We start from the raw sequence: 7838 nt of genomic DNA, 5'->3' as shown, positions 1-7838 counted from the left end.
CCTAGTCAACCCATTCTCTTCTTCCCCAACTGTATTCACAAGTTTGTTCTCCACATTTACATCTCTGTTCCTTCCCTGCAAATTGTAAATTTGCATGTAAATTCCATATGCATGCCTTAATATGATATTTGTCTTTCTCTTTCTGATTTACTTCACCCTGTATAACAGGCTCTAGGTTCATCCACTTCATTACCACCAATTTAAATTTGTTTTTTTAAATGGTAGAAAATATTTCACTATGTACATGTACCATAGCTTCTTAATCCATTCATCTGTCAGTGGACATCTAGGTTGCTTCCAAGTTCTGGCTAATGTAAATAGCGCTGCAATGAACATTGGAGTACATATATCTTTTAAAATTGTGGTTTTCTTGGGCTATATGCCCAGTAGTGGGATTGTTGGGTCATAGAGTAGATTTATTCCTAATTTTTATAGGAATCTCCATACTGTTTTTCATAATGGCTGGACCAGTTTATATACCCACCAAGAGTGCAAGAGGGTTCCCTTTTCTCCACATCCTCTCCAGCATTTATTGTTTGTTATTTTTGATGATGGCCATTCTGACCATTGTGAGATTAATACCAGTCACTGTTTTAACAGTTTCGATTTTTAGTTCTCTAATAATAAATGATGTTGAACATCTTTTCATGTGTTTATTGGCCATCTGTATGTCTCCTTTGAAGAAATGTCTGTATAGGTCTTCTGTGCATTTTTTGATTGGGCTGTTTGTTTTTCTGCTATTGAGCTATATGAGCCGCTTGTATATTTTGGAGAGTACTCATTTGTCAGTGGCTACATCTGCAAGTATCTTCTCCAATTCTGAGAATATTTTAATTGTGCTTAATGCTTCCTTTGGTGTGAAAAAGCTTGTAAGTTTAATTAGGTCCCATTTGTTTATTTTATTTTTATTTCCATTACTCTAGGAAGTGGGTCAAAGAGGATCCTGGTGTGATATATGCCAAAGAGTGTACTACCTATGTTTTCTTCTAAAAGCTTTATATATAGATTCTGGTTTTACATTTAAGTCTTTAATATATTTTGAGTTTATTTTTGTGTATGGTGTTATAAAGTGTTCTGGTTTCATTCTTTTACGTGTAGCTGTCCTGTTTTCCCAGCACCACTTATTGAAGAGGTTGTCTTTTCTCCATTGCATATTCTTGCCTCCTTTATCAAAGATAAGGTGCCCATAGATATGTGGGTTTATCTATGGGCTTTCTGTCTTGGTCCATTGGTCTATATTTCTGTTTTTGTGCCAATATCATACTGTCTTGATGACTGTAGCTTTGCAGCATATTCTGAACTCAGGAAGGTTGATTCCTTCAGCTTCATTTTACTTTCTCAAGATTGCTTTGGCTATTAGAGGTCATTTGTGTTTCCATACAAATTGTGAAATTTTTTGTTCTAGTTCTGTGTAAAATACTATTGGTAGTTTGATAGGGATTGCATTGAATTTGTATATTTCTTTGGGTAGTATAATTATTTTCATAATATTGATTCTTCCAGTTTAAGAACATGGTGCGTTTCTCCATCTGTTTATGTCATCTTTGATTTCTTTCATCAGTGTCTTATTATTTTCTGCATACAGTTCTTTTGTCTTTTGAAGTAGGTTTATTCTTAGGCATTTTATTCATTTGTTGCAATGGTGAGTGAGATTGTTTCCTTAGTTTCTCTATTTTTCATTGTTAATGTATAGGAATGCAAGGAATTTCTGAGTATTAATTTTATATCATGTGACTTTACTATATTCATTTTTTAGCACTAGTAATTTTCTGGTGGCATGTTTAGAGTTTTCTATGTATAGCGTCATGTTTCTGCAAACTGTGAACATTTTACTTGATCTATCTGGATTCCTTTTATTTCTTTTTCTTCTCTGATTGCCATGGCTAGGATTTCCAAAACTATGTTGAACAAAGTGCAAGAATGGGCACTCTTGTCTTGTTCCTGATCTTGGAGGAAATGCTTTCAGTTTTTCACCATTGAGAGTAATGTTTGCTGTGGGTTTGTTATGAAAATGAAAGTGTTAATTGCTCAGTCATGTCCAACTGTTTGTGACCCCTGGACTGTAGCCTGCCAAGCTCCTCTGTCCATGGAATTCTCCAGGCAAGAATACTGGAGTGGGTTGCCATTTCCTCCTCCAGGGAATCTTCCCAACCCAGGGATCAAACCTGTGTCTTCTGCCTTGTAGGCAGATTCTTTAACATCTGAGCCATCAGGGAAGCCTGTATATGGCCTTTATTATATTGAGGTAGGTTCCTTCTATGCGTACTTTCTAAAGAGGTTTTTTGTTTGTTTGTTTTTTAATAGAAAGGTGTTGATTTTCATAGGAAACTTTCTTTACATCTATTGAGATTATCATATGATTTTTACTTTCAATTTGTTAATATGGTGTATCACATTGATTGATTTGCATATACTGAAGTATGCTTACATCCCTAGGATAAATTCCACTTGATTATGGTGTATAATCCTTTTAATGTGTTTTTGGATTCTGTTTGCTAGACTTTTGTTGAGAATTCTTGCATCTATGTTCATCAGTGATATTAGCTGGTAATTTTCTTTTTCTGTGATATCTTTGACTGGTTTTGGTATCAGGGTAATGGTTGCCTGTGGGTATTTTCCTTTCTTTGCAGTATTCTGGGAGAGTTTTAGCAGGATAGGTGTTAGCTCTTCTCTAAAAGTTTGGTAGAATTCACTTGTGAACTCATCTGGACCTGGACATTTGTTTGTTGGAAGGTTTTTTTCCTTTAATCACAATCTGGATTTCAGTACTTGTGATAGGTCTGTTCATATTTTCTAGTTCTTTCTGGTTCAGTCTTGATAGGTTATACTTTTCTTTTTTTTTTTTTTCAGGTCTCCATTTTCTTTTATTTTTTAAAGTAATTTCTGTTCTTTACAATGTGTGATCACACGCACACAGGCGCGCACGTGCGCTTGCACTCACACACATACACATGATTTGAGATGGACAGAGAAACAAGGATAACCTTCAAACACAGACTTCCCTGGTGGCTCAGATGGTAAAGTGTCTGCCTACAATGCGGGAGACCTGGGTTCAATCCCTGGGTTGCGAAGATCCCCTGGAGAAGGAAAATGGTAACCCACTCCAGTATTCTTGCCTGGGAGATCCCATGGAAGAGGAGCCTGGCAGGCTACAGTCCATGGGGAAGCAAAGAGTCAGACACAACTGAGCGACTTCACTTCAAACACAAGGGTGATTTTTTTTTTCTTACAAAGTTCAAAATAGATTACATTTATGTGCTTTTTAGTCATTACACAATGTACAGACATGATCCATTTAATCATTTATGCTCCCCAAATGGTTAAACAATGAAGATTTTCTATGAAAAAGTATACATAAAAGCTTTGACTTTAGAAGCAAAGTACTGTTTCTTGCAAAAACCAACATCAGGCATATATCTTGTGTTTACCCTTGAGAATACTACAGTAGCAGTGCGTAAATTCATTCTGTAAAAAGATCTGGAACATGATTTTCAAGAGACTCAATGCATTGTGCTCTCAGGTAAAAATCCTAAGTCAAAAGATCAATTACTACAACACTAACAGTTAAAACTGCATATATATGTTAGAGATCAGAAGAGGCTATAAAGAAATGTAAATAGTTGTGCTTTAGGGGACTTTTTTGGTAAAGTTGTTTTAATAATAAATACAAACTTATAAATACAACTTAAAAAATGTCTCAGTGACTGGTATAAAATAGACAGATATCAAGGATTTTTTATGTTGATACTTGGCTTAGAGTTTAACGGTGAAAAATCATCTCCACATAAACCACCTGGCATTGGTAGCCCCAATCTGGGCTAGTACCTTACAGTCAGGCAGAGGGCTATGGAGAAAAGACAAGTGATTTTCCTCCCATTACCATAAAGCATTATCCAGAGGTAAAGCTAGGGTGTACCAAGTAACTAAACAAATGTCTACCTTCCTTTAGAATTCTTAGACCAAATAGAATGGTCACCCTACTTCTTGATGGCTGGACCTATTCTGCAGTTCATCAAATGAATTAAATATGTCTTCTGTAAGAGACTAAGATAAGCATGATCCCTCAGTACTTTATGCTTTTTATTGCTCTCTACATATTAACTGTAAAACTCGTATTTTAGAAACACCATGGCAACTGTTTATAATGATAGAGGACAAGGCATAGTTTACATAGGAACATTGATGTTCGTACCTAGGAAGTAAATGTACTTTTACTTTTAGGCTGGTCAGTTTGCTCTTTTAGGCCTTTAACTTTGAAGGACACATGACTGCAACAATCAAAGTGAATTAGAAAAAGGATGAGAAAATAACAAATGTCTTAATTAAGTCTTTTGCATGGGTGGCTTAGATGTAAAAAGAATTTCTTCAAACAATTTCCTAAGTGTCACTCAGAAGCCTCCTTGCTATCTGTAACATAATGTTCTGGAGTCCTTGGAATAAAATTATGGAGTAATTTAAAATATATATTATACATTTGAAATGATTGTAAATCATTCAATAGTTTATAGCATGTTAATGGGGTGAAATAGAGATAAAGGGCAGTCCACATTCATATTTTCAAGATAAATGTACTTCAGAAGTCAACTGAACTCCTTGTTCATGTTCTAAATATAGCCATTGTGATAAGACCTAAGATATAAGCAGCCACTAATTTTTGATTCACACTTAAGTGGAGGTAGAGAGGCACCAGCGATTCCACATCCCCCAGCGTGGGAAGCATCAGAGCTGTAATACACACCACTGCCAGGAAGACAGTCAGTAAACTAGGTCCTGAGGAGACAGTTCTGTTTTCTGGTTGAAACGACTGCTCAAAAAATAAACTTTCAGTTAAATGTTCTTTTATTCTTTTTTCCTCCTCTTCCTTTTGTTGTTCTTTTGCGGACGGGAGAAGAGTAGCCACAACCTCTTTCCTTCCTAAAGCCTTCCTCTGGCTTTGCTCGGAAACTTGGAGACGGAATTTGTCTATTACGCCATAGTGACAGGATCGGACATCTCTATGACGAATTACAATATCCATACAACACTGAGGCTTTACTGCACCTGCAGCGTCAACGACAACATACTTATTTGGAGTAGTACGCAAAACTTTGAACTTCAAGGCAAACTCATAGGGATTATAGAGTGTCAACACTTGCTTATGTGTTGACTGGTCATCTGCATAAAATATTAGCTCTGTGGGAAACACAAAGACAGGAAGATTTCCTTCCACTAACTCTGGCTGTCTTTTTTGTTGATGCATTGGCACTAAATCCCCCTCGCTGAGGCGTCGGTTTTTACAGTCTCAAATTTATTTGGGGTTTTTCTTAAAAATCAGTTAAAAATTCCAAAGCATTTTGGCAATCTCGGCAACACCGGCTCCTCGGAAAGCAGCTGCGATTGCTCCCTCCGGTCCTTTGTCAGCATCTCTAGGCTGCACTCTAGGTTATACTTTTCTAGGAATTGGTCCATTTCTTCAAGGTGGCTCAGACAGTAAAGAATCTGCTTGTGATGCAAGAGATCTGGGTTCAGTTCCTGAGTCAGGAAGATTCCCTGGAGAAGGGAATCCTTTCACTTAGAGAAGACAATTTAACACTTCTTGTGAGATAAGTTTAGTATTGATGAACTCATTTTTGCTTTCCTGAGTTCTTTATCTCTATTATTAAAAAATAATCTTTAAAAATTTTGAAAGTATGATAGCACATTGACAAGAGTCTTGCAAAATACAGAAAAAAGTTACATTTAGTTCTACTATATATTATAATTTTTTAAGTAAATAAATTAGACTCAGTTGTAGTTTCAATATCAAACTCTCAAAAATTAATAGAATGGACACACAGACAAATAAAACAATATAGTAGATCTGAAAATCACTATGAACCAATGAATGTAATTAAGACTTATAAAACTTTCATACAATAGCAGGATACAACTTCTATTCAATTTCTCATAGACCATAAAACAGGAGATGCTGGAACATATCAAGGGACATGAAACAAGGTACAAAAACTTCATAATCTAAAGATATTGAAATCATACAGAGTCTGTTCCCACTGTGGAATCATATTAGAAATCAGTATCTAAAGATATTTGAAAGTAACCCACATATTTTCAAGTGTGATATGATGTTTACTAAGAGAGATCTTTGGCTTAGCCATTAAAGCTAAAAGACTGAAAAAACACAGGGTGATTGAAGAGAAGAAAGCATTTAAAAGGGAAATTAATATCAAAATGAGAAATTAATATCAAAGATACTTTTAAAAAACCTATGTATTTGGAATGTAAATAATAATCTTACTAGGGAGACTATCTGGGTTGCACGTTTTTCACATTTCAGCACCTTGAATGTATCTTACCCCTCGTTTCTGGTCAGTAAAGTTTCTGTAGAGAAGTCAAGTGAATGCCATATATTCCCTTATATATGAGTATTTGTATTTCTCTTGCTGGTTTTAGGACTGTCTCTTTAACTTAACTTTTGCCAGTTTTAATTATGATATATTTTGGTGTGGGTCTGTTTGGGGTCATCTTCTTTGGGACCCAGTGTTTGTTTTTTTTTTTTCCCCTGTATCACCTAGTTTGCTATGGATTCATTCTAGCGTATTTGTCATTTCAGTTATTATATTATTCATTTCTGTCTGATTATTTCTTGTATTCTGGAATTATTTTATAAATTACTGTTCTTAGCACTTCCCTGGTGGCCCAGACAATAAAGAATCTGCCTGCAATGCAAGAGACCTGAGTTCTTTCCTTGAGTCAGGAAGATCCCCTGGATAAGGAAATAGATACCAGCTCCAGTATTCTTGCCTGGAGAATTCTATAGACAGAGGAGCCTGGTTGTCACAAACAGACATTTTCACTTTGCTTTTTAAATCTATGCTTTCTCCAATTTTAGTCAACATTCATGTTTCTAAAGCTTTGAATTCTTTTTTATTTCTTTTTAAAATTAATTTTAATTACTTTATAAAATTATCTTGTACTTCCAATTTCTATCCTCTTTCTCATTTGGTATCCATAGTTTTCTTTTCCATGTCTGTGAGCTTTTTTTCTTTTTTGTATTAACAAATAATTTTATTTATAATATTTTTCAAATTCTACTTATAAGTGATGTCATATAGTCTCTCTTTTTCTTTTTTCATCTGTGTGCCTTACTTCCTTAAGCATGATATTCCCTGGGCTAAGCATATTGTTACAAATTATAGAACTTCATTCAACCCAATTAATCTCCCTTTTCCTTTAAGTCTCCTCTTAGGGGTACAGCTCTTAACCTTATCTCTTCTGTTTCCTTCCTACCCAATTCCTTGGATCTTTCTTACAGTCTCAGTTGTGCAAGAGGCTTTCTGCCAGTGTTTAGTTAGATTTCAATGATAATTGTTCCATATGTAGATGTATTTTTGATGTTTTCATATTCTCCTACTCCACCATGTTGATCTGCTATATAATAGTTTTTAAAACTATACCTTTTCTGAAATTACTATCATCACTTTAGCTTTTTCTTTGTATATTTGCATGGCGCATTCTTTTTCCATAACAGATTGAAAACTATTTATGTCTTTGAATCTATGTGACCTCATAGATAACATGTAGTTGGATCATGTTTTAAAATTTTATTCTGTTAATCTTTGCTTTAAAATTGGGGAGTTTAATTCATAGAAATTTAAAGCAATTACTGGTATAGACAGTGAGTTCAAAACTTACTTTGCCATTTTGATATTTATTTTTCATATGTATTATACTTTTAAAATTTTTCCACTACTGCTTTTTTCCCCCTTAGGTATAATTGACTCTCTTTGTTTGTTACTGTTTTGATTCACTTCTTATTTCCTTTTGTGAATATTCTAAATAAATTCCTCATTATTTGCCTT

At 34.8% G+C, this 7838-nt stretch overlaps 1 pseudogene; it reads right to left on the bottom strand.

Moving 5' to 3' along the window:
• Positions 1-3279: 3279 nt before the first annotated feature.
• On the bottom strand, positions 3280-5412 carry LOC138931540 (motile sperm domain-containing protein 1 pseudogene; annotated as a pseudogene).
• Between the last annotated feature and the right edge of the window lie 2426 nt (positions 5413-7838).

Source organism: Ovis canadensis, chromosome 5, assembly GCF_042477335.2.
Source record: "Ovis canadensis isolate MfBH-ARS-UI-01 breed Bighorn chromosome 5, ARS-UI_OviCan_v2, whole genome shotgun sequence".
Lineage (NCBI taxonomy): Eukaryota > Metazoa > Chordata > Mammalia > Artiodactyla > Bovidae > Ovis > Ovis canadensis.
This window is presented reverse-complemented; position numbering and strand designations above follow the sequence as displayed.